This window comes from Hyperolius riggenbachi, chromosome 1 (genome assembly GCF_040937935.1).
Source record: "Hyperolius riggenbachi isolate aHypRig1 chromosome 1, aHypRig1.pri, whole genome shotgun sequence".
NCBI lineage: Eukaryota > Metazoa > Chordata > Amphibia > Anura > Hyperoliidae > Hyperolius > Hyperolius riggenbachi.
The window spans coordinates 133,354,629-133,368,244 of record NC_090646.1 but is presented as its reverse complement, the minus strand read 5'-3'; positions in this window follow the sequence as shown (position 1 = coordinate 133,368,244).

Genomic DNA, 13,616 nt, shown 5'->3' with positions numbered 1-13,616 from the left:
GATCCACCCCTCAGCGCTGATAGGCCAGGCAGCGCACGGGGTCTAGGGGGGGGGCTCTGCGGCACGGCGGATAGCGGTGTATCGGCGCAGGGTGGCGGCGATCGGTGTGCTCACGCAGCTAGCAAAGTGCTAGCTGCGTGCAGCAGAAAAAAATTTGCCCAAATCGGCCCAGCAGGGCCTGAGAAAACCTCCGACACGGCTTACCCCGAACTACGTTCGGAGTTACCGCCAGGAAGGTTAATGGACACCTATACACTGTGCAAACAAGATGGATCCATAGAAAAAAAAATCTGTATTGGAAGGCCCCTGAAAAGTTCTGAGGGTTATTGGAAACAAACCAGCCAATGATGACTTGTAAAGGAATTGTAGAAAGGGAGGAGGTAGGAGGAGGGCCAGTCCTAGCCATAATGAGGCCCCCTGACCCGTCTAATCGGTAGATACAGTAGCCTCAGGGGTGTAGCAATAGAGTCTGCAAGGGATGCAGCCGCAGGGGAGGCCCAAAAGCCACAAGGGACCCATCCTGAGAGACTGACAACTACTGGAAAGGAGAGAGAAAAACGTTCTGCTCTCTGCACAATTGTTCTAATGAATGCATCTGTTCAGCCACTCATAAGGAATCAATGTTTTGCAGACAAAGATTTGTAGACAGTCCCTATTCAGTGTTCAGCAGGGTCTTGTGTACAGCGCTGTTCTACCCCCAGCCTTTCTACACCTCCCCACGTGCTGTGTACTGTAGTGATGCTTGAGGAGACTGCAGAGCCAGTTCTGCTCCATGGACAGAGTGAGTGTAATAAGCTAAGGCTGGGAGCACACTCGTCTGCCTGTTTTCTGTATGCGTTTTCTGCACACCATGTGTGTCTGGTTGTGTGAAAACATGCACATTTTATCACTGAAGCTAATGTAATTGATAGAGAAAATGTGTGCAGTGCTTCATTACTGTCTGTTTTTATCTGCATGGGGAAAACACATTCAAGTGTGCACTAGCCAAATGAATTACATTGGTTCTCAGTTTACCTGTGCATAAAGCGTGGTTGTGGTGTTGGCAGGAGTGGGCCCCATCCAAAGGTTGCATGGAGCCCAGTGATTACTAGTTACGCCCCTGAGTATCCTGTGCAAATTTGTTAAAAACTAAGTATAAGTCATTTTTTCCAGTTTTGGGAATCTCTGTGTGCAGCCTTATGCCTGGTACACACCATGCAATTTCCCATCAGATAGACGGGTCAAATTGATTTCCAACAGTCCCAATCATCTTTCTGATTTATTTTCAGATTGCTTCTTTACAAAATTGTTCAAAAAAGGATCAGAAATCAGATCGGACTTGTGGAAAATGAGCAATTTGACCCCTCTATCCAGGGCCGGGCCGAGGCATAGGCTGGAGAGGCTCCAGCCTCAGGGCGCAGTGTAGGAGGGGGCGCAGAATTCATTCAGCTGTCATTCCTAATTGTGTTTGAAGCAGAAAGAAATAAGAAAAGGGGATACATGACAGTGACTGCAAGCCAGATAACTAGATATTAAGGTGTTGGGGAGGTTGTGGGACCTGTGGCACCTCTTAGTCTAATAGCAATCAGTGTTTCATGGCTCGGGTGGCAGGGATGGAGGGGCGCACTTTGGTGTCTCAGCGTTGGGTGCTGGAGGACCTTGTCCCGGCTCTGCCTCTATCTGAGAGGAAATTGCATGGTATACACCAGGCATTAAGATGGCTATACACTTTTAGATTAGTGGCACATCTGGTAAGAGAAATCAGTATCTTCTAGACATCATTCTTTTACCTGCTTTACCACTCCTCACTGCTGTATGTTTGACAAGATTTCAACAGAAATGCACACAATGCATATATTCGTGGTTTCACACTACAGCTACCTATAAGCAGTGGAATGTCTTTCACTGCTTTAGGCCCTGTTCACATCACAAACGCAGATGGCCATGCGTGCGGAACGCGTGCGGACCGCAACGCGTACGAACGCACGCCATCCGCGTTTGTGTGCGTTGCGTGGCTGATCCCATCACTGAAAAGTGAATGTGACAGCCATGCGTTTTTACAAAAAATGCATGCAGCATGCGTTCCCGGACCGCACAGGTCCAGAACGCATGCAGTGTGAACATCAGACATTGCACTCTATGCAATGTCTGATGTCGTGCGTGTCGGCCACCTGCACGCGTTTCCAAAACGCGGCTGGAAACGCGTGCAGTGTGAACGGGGCCTTAGAGTGTCACTTGTCACTGCCAAGTTTTATGACGTCTATTGAAGAAAACCCACAATTTTGTGTGTGCACTCTGTGAGGGATTAGCTTGAAGTGGACAGCTTATGCAGCGGTGTAGATAGGCTGAGACTCAGGGCAGCACAAACAAACAGGACACTTTACTGTGGCAAACAAATACAAACAAAACAAGTAAAAAAACAAAACAACAAAACAATGCAGAAAACAAAACAATACAAAAAACAATACAAAAAGCAGACAAACAAAAAAGAGACTTTATGATTCATACACACGATGCAATTTTTTATCAGATTGACGGTCAAAATAATTAGTTCTAACAGATCCGATCTGATCGATTTTGTATAGAAGTGATCAGAAAATCGATCGGGAATCAGTTCACACCTGTCAGAAATAATCGATTTGACCATCAATCTAATGGAAATTTGCAATGTGTGCACTAAGCATTACTTGAGCAGGGAAACAATTGGTTCACAAATAGTTCCGAATACAACTCTGCTAGCCTTGCTAGCTCCAACTCGGAGCATAAGGGCTGGTTCAGACGGACGCTTGCAGAGCGTTTACCGCAAGCGTTCGGAACGTCGCGTTTGAATGGGAGCGTTTACACTGAGCTTTTACACGCGTTTACATGAATGCGGCGTTCGGGTCCCAATTTTCACTTGCGTTCGTGGCTGCCCTGGAAGCTACATGTAGCTTCCAGGGGCGGCCAACCGCGACGGCTAGTGTCCCCCTAGGGGAATAAAAATGCTGACCGCATCTGGACGAGACGCGAAGGCTACTGAAAGCCTGACCACGCAGCCACTGCTTGTCATCAAACGCGACGCCGGGCAGACGTCCGTCTGAACCGGCCCGAACTTTGACTGCTGCAGCTGACACTTTCTCCTCACATTCACCATTTGCAGACCAGTCTGTTGTCCAGTGAAAATAATGTAATAAAAAAAGTGCTTCATTCTTACAATAATAATTGTAATAATAATACAACCTCTAATCCCAGGTCGATGGTCTGTGTGAATTAAGGCATCTTAATGACATGTATTTATGCTTGAAAAAATATCTGTTTTCCCTTTTGATGTTGCATGTATATAAGCTGTCTGTACCACCAGTTTGCAAACTAACAGGATATAAGCCAGACGAAGGCTGCAAGGCCGAAAGCTTGCTTATTTTTATTCATTTTTAGTTAGCCAATAAATGGTATCATCCTGGTTTAAAACTTCTTGCTTTTACTGATGGCTAACAGGGTACAATACCCTACTGCTACTATTACAATAATAACTGTATGTATAAATGATTTAGTCAGTGTTTGCCCATTGTAAAAGCTTTCCTCTCCCTGATTTACTGATTTACATTCTGACATTTATCACATTCACATAGTGACATTTTTACTGCTGGCGGGTGATGTCACTGGAAGTAGCTGCTGCTTGATTTTTTGAAAGTTGGAAATAGCTGTAAACAGCTAGTTCCCACAATACAACTAGGTTAACAGACAGGAAACTGCCAGGACCATGGTCCTCACAGTTTCCTGTGGGAGGGGTTTCACCACAATATCAGCCATACAGAGCCCCCTGATGATCCGTTTGTGAAAAGGAAAACATTTTTCATGTAAAAGGAGGTATCAGCTACTGATTGGGATGAAGTTCAATTCTTGGTCTTGGTTTCTTGGTTTCTCTTTAACTTACTTGGGGCTTTTTCCAGCCCCTGAAGCCCCTCGGCATAATTCCTCGCTGCTCCATTCAGCTGCTGCCCCTTCCGTAAGCTGGCTATGGGACACTGTGCATGTGTGGCCCGGCTGCACGCCTCCTCTGCACATCTGCATTAGCGATGTGTGCTACTGCATGCTGAGAAATATAGTCATTAATTTGTATACATCTCCCGGCCAGGCTGTGGTTAAGATCCCATTCATTTACACTATAATGGATGGAATCTCACTGCGTTTGTGCAAAATTTCATACAACAATGCATTTCGAAAACCACTCTGAAATGCAATGTATGGTCGGAAACATCAGTCAGTGCAGTCTATGCACTTCTGAGGTTGCTGCAGAGCGCACACACTGTGCATTGCTGAGCATGCACAAGTGGGGAGGGGCCTAAATGGCCAGCATTGCAGCTACAGCTCATAATTATCATAATTGAGTCCATTTCCAGGGGCGTAACAATAGACCCTGCAAGGGATGCAGCTGCAGGGGGGGGGGCAGAAGCCACTGGGGGCCCTGTTCTGAGAGGCTGACAATCGGGGCAAGGAGAGAGAAAGCTTTCTGCTCTCTGCACAATTGTTCTAATGACTGCATCTGCTCAGCCATTGATAAGGAATCATACAAAGTTTTGTAGATAAAGACTTGTAGACAGTCCCTATTAAGTGTGCAGGGGAAGGGGGCCCCATCCAAAGTTTTGCAGGGGAGCCCAGTGATTTCTAGTTACGCCTCTGTCCATTTCCCTTGTGTTCTTTTGGTGTGTAAAAAATGCATTTCGTCTTTCCACACACCTTGTTCCTGTCATAACCTGGCTTCCTCTCTAAAGGTCCCCACTAACAGTACAATTTTTAGCAAAGAATTGCTCAAGTTATTACATAAATGAGATCAGAAATAAAATGTAGTAATACCTCATTTATTTCACCATCAATGAACCAATCTGTACTTCCTATTCATTATAACCGATTATAAAAAAAAAGTTTTTCCAACTACTAAATTGTCATTGAACGATTACCTTTACAATTCTGCTAATGCAATCACATTCATCTGATTGCTCAGGCGATCCTTTGTTAACAATTGTACTGTTAGTGGGTACCTTCAAGCAGAGGCCAACCAGCAGGGGCGTAGCAATAGGGGGTGCAGAGGTTGCTACCGCATCGGGGCCCTTGGGACAGAGGGGCCTTTCCTCACCTACAGTATTAGATCTCTATTGGTCCTGTGCTCATAATAATCACTTCTATAGATACTTTGAATAGTGGTAATCATTAACAAGCTGTTCCCCATCCCCTTCTTGCACCTCTGACACTGTAGTTGCCATTGGCAGGTTTTGGTGCGCCATATAAATTATGTATAGAGTGCTTGGGGGCCCCCATTGTAAAACTTGCATCGGGTCCCACAGCTCTTTAGCTACACCACTGGCAACCAGCGGTCATGTGGGGAAGGGGAGGAGTTAGCAGTTATGCTCACAGATTCTCATCTGACAATAGGACCCACAAGGGCTCAGCAGAACACCCTCCCCCCACCCCATATATTTTTCTTTATACAAACAGCAAATGGGTGAAAAAAATACAAGGATGACATCAGTGTCAGAGAACCGAGTTAAATGAGGCAACACATGTATATAAAGGCTGCATTTCATCACTTCATAAAGAGGACATATGTGCAGAATTCCTGGACAAGATCACACAGGTCCTGAGCAGGGCCTCACTAACTGTATACATTGTCCTTACATTCTGTTATCTCTGCATCTCTTATAATGTCTTTGTAATCTACAAAATGTGTAACTTGTAACTTGGCTAAACACAGTACAGTGAATGTGATGGGACAGAAGATGGCATTGTTGTGACCTCATAACCTGCATCCCACTCAGAGATAATCACCTGCAGATCACACGGTTACGGGAAATAACGACTGGGCAGAATGATAAACACAGCTGCAGACGAAATACACCAAAGCTGCTATGACTGTTAACAACGGTATTGTTCTCAGGTAATGGGGTATCTTTTTTTTAATAAAATAAAATGTACTTTAAGAAAAACTTAGTCTCCGTTCACACTGTATTTTTAAGCCAAAGAGATCCGGTAAAGTGGATCCGGTCTTTGCCTCACCGGATCCATATCGATTGGTGCACACTGGCAAATGGATCCGTAAAAACGGATCTGATCACCGGTCGATCGGATCCATTTTAACTCCGTTTGCCACTCCAGCAGGTGAGGCAGGGTGCAGCAGCGGGCCGGTGAGGGAGGGTTAAAAACTTACCCAGGCGTCATCTTCATTGCAGCCGGGCGGTAGAGAGGGTTTCTGCCAGGCTTACCTTTTCTTCCGCGTCATGTGACTACACACTTCATGTGACTAGTCACATGATGCGTGTAGTCACATGACGCGGAAGAAGACAGAAGATGGAAGCCTGGAAGAAACCCTCTCTACCGCCCGGCTGCAATGAAGAAGACGCCTGGGTAAGTTTTAACCCTCCCTAACATGCTTGCACGGCTGCGGCACCCTCCATCAGCCACCCGCCCGGGTACGGCCCAGTTCGCGTCCCCACATCCCCCCAGACCCTCACCACCAATGGATTTTTTCCTCCAAACAGTCTGTTTCTTCACTAGTGTGAAGAAACGTTCCGCCCTCTAATTGCCCCCAATGCAGAGCTTCATCTTCCATTTCTGGTCCGCTGGGCTCAGCAGTTCGGAAAAATTGGTACTGCAGCAAAGTTGCGTTTCGTTCAGTGAAACGTACGCAACAGATCCATACGAACGGACGCATGTGAACGGTTCCATAGATTAACATTAGATCTGTTCGCATCCATTCTGTTTGTTAAGTATATGTTCCGTTCTGCTTGCGGTCCGCTTTTTAACGCTAATGTGAACCAGGCCTTATAGTAGTATGGCAAATTCTAACAAAATAAATGCTGATTGCACAAGAACATGTCAGGTGACCATACACTATACAATCTTGATTGTACAGGTTTACCAAATCTATGTAGATAAGAGCCAACAGATTGAAAATACTTTGAAAAGACAGTTTTGGCAAGCTCTCATAGTACATGGAAATGGTAAGATTGAACAACCAAGATTGTATGGTGTATGGCCAACCTAAGGTGGCCATACACTCATCGATTTTCTCATTCGCACTGAAGGTAGGATCTGAAAACTATTAAGAAGTTTTGCTGCTGACAAAAAAGTAAATGAAGGAAAAAAATGTCAAAAGTTTAGAATACAAAAGCTATTTCTATTTAGTTCTCAGGACTCTTCATGGAATTCTCCTATAAGCATTGTTACTCCTGTGAGTTTACTGTATGTGGTGCTGCCTCTTTTTTCTATTTTTTTTTTATAGTTTAGTTATGTTTACAAGTATACCTATAGGGGAGAAGGTGCACAATAAATACTTACCTCAGTAGAGGGATAATCCTGAGGCTTCCCCCGCCCCCTCCACCTCACCGTTCTAGTGCTGGGACACCGCAATCCACCTCAGCAAGGGCTTGTCAAATACACGCAGCTGCACTGAACTTTTTCCACCAAGCATGATCTGTTATGCACCTGCACAGTGCGGCCACGCTTGTTCACGTATGGGAGCACAGCCGCAAACTTTCAGGGGTCTTGGTAGCAGGGGTGAGCCTGGGGTGCCTGGCACCTGGGTGCAAGATTTTCTCTGGCGCCTATGGGAGTGGTTAAATTAACCACGCCCAACCACATAACCACACCCATGTCCTGCCTAATCACACCCACACCTTCCACCTCTTTACGCATGCATGTGATTCCCCATTACTACCCCTCTTCCATGGGCTTGCTCCTGGCTGGCTTTGGCTTCCTGAGAGTCTGCTAGTCTCTGGACTGACTCAGGCTGAGAGGCTCTGCGAGTGCGACGCAGTCACACACTGCGTATTTATGGCTGCCTGCGGCCACCATACTCTCGCTCGCTGACGTCGGCTCCTCCCCCCTGCCAAGCCCAAGGTGGGCTGCCTGTATCTTTCCCGTTGCGCCACGCAGCCTGCCAGTGTTGCCACCCTTTCACGTTATTTTTTACTGACAAATACCTAAAAATTTACTGACAAAAGATTATTTTTACTGACAAAATTTCCCCACTTTTCACCAGTAAATGCACATAACAAGAGACCGCTTTTCACCAGCAAATGCACATAACAAGAGACCGCTTTTCACCAGTAAATGCACATAACAAGAGACCGCTTTTCACCAGTAAATGCACATAATAAGAGACAGCTTTTCACCAGCAAATGCACATAATAAGACAGATTTTCACCAGTAAATGCACATAATGACAAACAGCCAGTGTCCCCAGAATATATAGCCAAAGATATATGTGCCCAGTATATGTAGGCAGGGGTATATGTCCCCAGTATATGTAGGCAGGTGTATATGTCCCAGTATATGTAGGCAGGTGTATATGTCCCAGCATATGAAGGCAAAAGTAGATGTGCCCAGCATATGAAGGCAGAGGTAGATGTGCCCAGCATATGTAGCCAGGGGGTAGATGTGCCCAGCATATGTAGCCAGGGGGTAGATGTGCCCAGCATAGGTAGCCAGGGGGTAGATGTGCCCAGCATAGGTAGCCAGGGGGTAGATGTGCCCAGCATAGGTAGCCAGGGGGTAGATGTGCCCAGCATAGGTAGCCAGGGGGTAGATGTGCCCAGCATAGGTAGCCAGGGGGTAGATGTGCCCAGCATAGGTAGCCAGGGGGTAGATGTGCCCAGCATAGGTAGCCAGGGGGTAGATGTGCCCAGCATAGGTAGCCAGGGGGTAGATGTGCCCAGCATAGGTAGCCAGGGGGTAGATGTGCCCAGCATAGGTAGCCAGGGGGTAGATGTGCCCAGCATAGGTAGCCAGGGGGTAGATGTGCCCAGCATAGGTAGCCAGGGGGTAGATGTGCCCAGCATAGGTAGCCAGGGGGTAGATGTGCCCAGCATAGGTAGCCAGGGGGTAGATGTGCCCAGCATAGGTAGCCAGGGGGTAGATGTGCCCAGCATAGGTAGCCAGGGGGTAGATGTGCCCAGCATAGGTAGCCAGGGGGTAGATGTGCCCAGTCTAGGTAGCCAGGGGGTATATGTGCCCAGTCTAGGTAGCCAGGGGGTATATGTGCCCAGTCTAGGTAGCCAGGGGGTATATGTGCCCAGTCTAGGTAGCCAGGGGGTATATGTGCCCAGTCTAGGTAGCCAGGGGGTATATGTGCCCAGTCTAGGTAGCCAGGGGGTATATGTGCCCAAGTATATGTAGCCAGAGGGGTATATGTGCCCAGTCTAGGTAGCCAGGGGGTATATGTGCCCAGTCTTGGTAGCCAGGGGGTATATGTGCCCAGTCTTGGTAGCCAGGGGGTATATGTGCCCAGTCTAGGTAGCCAGGGGGTATATGTGCCCAGTCTAGGTAGCCAGGGGGTATATGTGCCCAGTCTAGGTAGCCAGGGGGTATATGTGCCCAGTCTAGGTAGCCAGGGGGTATATGTGCCCAGTCTAGGTAGCCAGGGGGTATATGTGCCCCAGTATATGTAGCCAGGGGGTATATGTGCCCCAGTCTAGGTAGCCAGGGGGTATATGTGCCCAGTCTAGGTAGCCAGAGGGTATATGTGCCCAGTCTAGGTAGCCAGGGGGTATATGTGCCAAGTCTAGGTAGCCAGGGGGTATAGGGTCCCCGTTTAGGTAGTTAGTGACAGGAGCGCTCCCCACTCACCTCGCCGCAGCTTCAGACCTCAATCAGCGGGCGACCCGACCAGTGAGAAGGCGCTGGACGCACCCGCTCTATATGCGGAAGTGATGTCACTTCCGCATATCAGTGCGGCGTGATAGGTCCTAGCGCCCGCCCGCCTGATCGAGGTCTGACGCGACGGCGCCGGCGGCTAGAGGGAGCGCTGAGCGAGCGAGCTTCGGCCACAGGGAGAGAGCGGCGGCCGGGCGGCGCCTCTCAGAGGCAGGCGCCTGGGTGCCTTGCACCCGCCCAGGCTCGGCCCTGCTTGGTAGTGGTCTGGAGGAGGGCCTATACGGAGGTAAAGTATCTGACTTTTTCCTCCTCTTTAGTCATAGCTTTGCTCTAGTACAAAATACATTGAAACAGAATCTAGTCCAGCCTTTTGGCTGGTGCATACAGTAGTTGTTTTAAGGTGCGTACACACTACCAACTGATGTCACCTGTCAGGGTTCAGAAGCTGATTCCCTTGGGCGACATTGCGGGGTCGGGCTGCACACACACACACACACACACACGTCAGCTATGTAGCTGATGGGCCAGTGCATTTTGCTATGCGTTTGGCAGTGATAAAAGGAGGGATTAAGAGCATTGCGTATGTGATGTCATGCGGCAGGCAGGGCAGCGACGCTAACAACGGTATAGGCAGGGAATGGGCGTTGCTGGGGGTGAGTAGATCTGCCTGGCAGACTGATCCCGGGTTGGGGCTCAAGGGTCGCCGGCTGCCACACACACACACCTGATTATTGGCTGAGGTGGTCATCTATTAGCTGCCTCAGCCGACTTAAAGGATACTTGAGGTGACATGTGACATGATGAGATAGACATGTGTATGTACAGTGCCTAGCACACAAATAACTATGCTGTGTTCATTTTTTTTCTTTCTCTGCCTGAAAGAGTTAAACATCGGATATGTATGTGGCAGTTCCTGTCAAGACTGGGTCAGTCTACAGTGTGACCCTCACTGATAACAAATGACAACTATAAAACACTTTCCTAGCAAAAAATGGCTTCTGAGAGCAGGATAGAGATATAAAAAGGTCAGTAATTCATAGATTTTAGCTCTGGCATACTTCAATGAATGTGTCATTGAGTAAAACAATAAAATAGTAAAATCTTAAAAAGTAGATTTAAATATGAAATAAAACTGTGGAATATCTTAAATAGTCATCTTTAGGAGGAGGAGGATAGATAAAATTGTTTATTTCATTTGTTTATTTTCACCTCGGGTGTCCTTTAAGTCAGGGGTGTGTTTGGTCCTTTAGACATATTGAGATCTCTGAGGAAACTCAGAGATCAGCAATGGGTGGTTGGTAAAGTTTAGCTGCTCTTTAATACAGGCAGATGAATGCAGACAGTGGTGTCAGCAGATGCTGCTTTGTATAAATCAGTTCCGGATGTAGGGCTGTGTAGTGCAGAGTGTGGAAAGTATCCTGTCCTGCTTGGTGAAGGATGTGGGAACAGGTGGATAGATCTGCTATTTGCAAATGTATTTACTTCTGTATCATGGGCTGTGGAAAGGTCAGACAATGCACATTTATCCAAGCTTGGGAAAATAAAAGACTGCATGTTACAAATAACCACCAGCGTCCAGCGAGCAATCCATATTATCACAGCCCTCCATGCACTATAATGTCATCCGGAGTGTGACTGGCTGCTGCCCATGGTACTTTACTCTCCTCTATGTTTTCATTGCTCCTTGTGTAACAATGAGCTGGAATGACTCTCCTGAGCTGGAGAACATTGGGGCACATAAGAGACTCTGCAAACCTGGCTTGTCAGCTATTAAAGGGGCACTGCAATGACATATAGTAGAACCACTAGAATGTAATACATTATTCAGAACACACACATGTTTATATTAATTATCCTGTGCCATCCTGGATTCAGTGTCAGAAACACTTCTTTTATCAGGGACGGATCTAGGGGGGGGGGGGGGGGCAAGCGGGTATCTTGCCCCAGGCGCAGTTTGTTGAATTCTTGAAAAGGCGGCAAATAAATGGCAGTTTAGGCGCCAAAACCTGACCTTTAGGCGCCAAAACCTGACCTTGCCCCAGGCGCAACTTGGTCTTGATCCGTCCCTGTCTTTTATGTATATATTGCTGTATATCGGTATGTAGCCCCTCCCTCCCAATAATATTTAGCCTAGGCTATTTAGTTATGCAGCTTTCTGCTTCAGAGCATTCTGAAAGACCAGGTGTTGTTTCTGCTCACGTCAGAACACACAACAAACAATAATTTCACAGAGATGACCTGCCAGCAGTAAACAGTAAAGATGTCACCATCTGTGATACATTTTAGAATGTGAATCAAGGATAGGAAAGACTTTACAATGAGCAAACACTGACTAAATAATTTGTAAATAAACGTTGTAAAATATAAGCAGTTTTGTTCATTAACTTACAATCAGTACAGTTCCTCTTAGTGACGAAGCTACCCTTGACTGTCATGTGCCGTAGTTAAGACTTTTTTTTTAATACATTCAGGACTCCCTGAATTAATTATGAAAACTTTATAACTGAGCACGGCATATTTTTTAATCAGTAAATGAAATATACTTAATTTAATTTGTAAGTGACACATTTATTGAATCAAAGTGATTTCTTTCTCACAGGCAAATCTTAACATGTGCGGACAAGTTAATAATCACCTGTACACAATAACTAATGCTAGTCTTAATGCCTAAGTAGCGAAAGGTCAAATAATTTTTGTAATTACGCGATAACAATCATTATAAAAAAATTGTAATTACAAAAAATTACATTAAATTTTGCGTAATTACGGCTATATGCGTAATATTCGTAACTACTATAGCATTCATAATTATTTTCAGAGTAACCAAGCAGCTCGGGGTGACCCAAACCACTAGGAATGTATAGGGGGCTAAAAGAGACCGAGAAGCCCTCCTACTAATAAGCAAAGCTTGGCGTTATTTGCCTTCTTAAAACAGAAGGAAACTTGCAATAATTCAGCTATAAGTGAACATTTTTGTTTACATACAATGCACCACTACTGAATATGCAAATTATATCTTTTTGCCCGCGTAAGCCAGGCTAGCATCCAGAACAGCTAGTGTATAGCAAGCCTATAGCTTTAAATTTTGCTCAACCACATCAACCCCACATGTAGACAGCCTGTTTCGGACTTTTGGTCCTCATCAGTACATGGCAGGGATTGATATGTGTATCAGGCTTGACAGGTTATGTCCTCACTCAGTCTCTATGCCCCAATATATTACCGTGGCTCTGAGCCTGGCCCACATCTTCACCTATAGACAAGCTCCCGCGTAAACAGGACACATTAGTTGTCTCCTGACTACTGTTACCCCCAGGTCTTAACGTGCAAGGAATACAGACTGAAGGAGAGAGGAATAACCTGTTAGAGCCCTGAGTCTAGTGACACAGTTCAACAGTTCAGCAGTATCACACAGGGTTATAACTTTGGTTCAGAGGGATGAGGCAATCAGCGTCGTTGTCAGAGGTAGCGAGTGCAGATTCTCCAGTATCAGGAGAGGGGTCAAGCAATTCACAGGGAAGGTTCAGGCACCAGATATGAGACAGTTCAGGCAAGTCTTCATGCAAAGTTATTCAACAGATAATGGATGATCCAGGTTATGAGATAGTCCATGCAAGTCTGCATGCAGTGTTATGCAACAGTTGATAGATGATGCAGGTTATGACACAGTTTCTATTAGTCTGCAAGCAAAGTTATTCAGCAGGCAACGGATGTTCCAAGCAGTATGATATAGTTTATATGAGACTGCATGCAAGTTTGTTCAACTGACTGACAGGGATAGTTGTAGTATACTTATCGTCCAGTTTAGGTAGCATGGAAGAAGTATCCAGTAACAGGCAATGGTCGGTCCAGGCGGCAGGCAAGAGTATCCAGTAACTAGCAGAGGTCGGTCCAGGCGGCAAGCAAAGGTATCCAGTAACTAGCAGAGGGCAGAGGTCGGTCCAGGTGGCAGGCAAGAGTGTCCAGTAACAGGCAAGGTCGGTCCAGGCAGCAGACAAGGATTTCCAGGA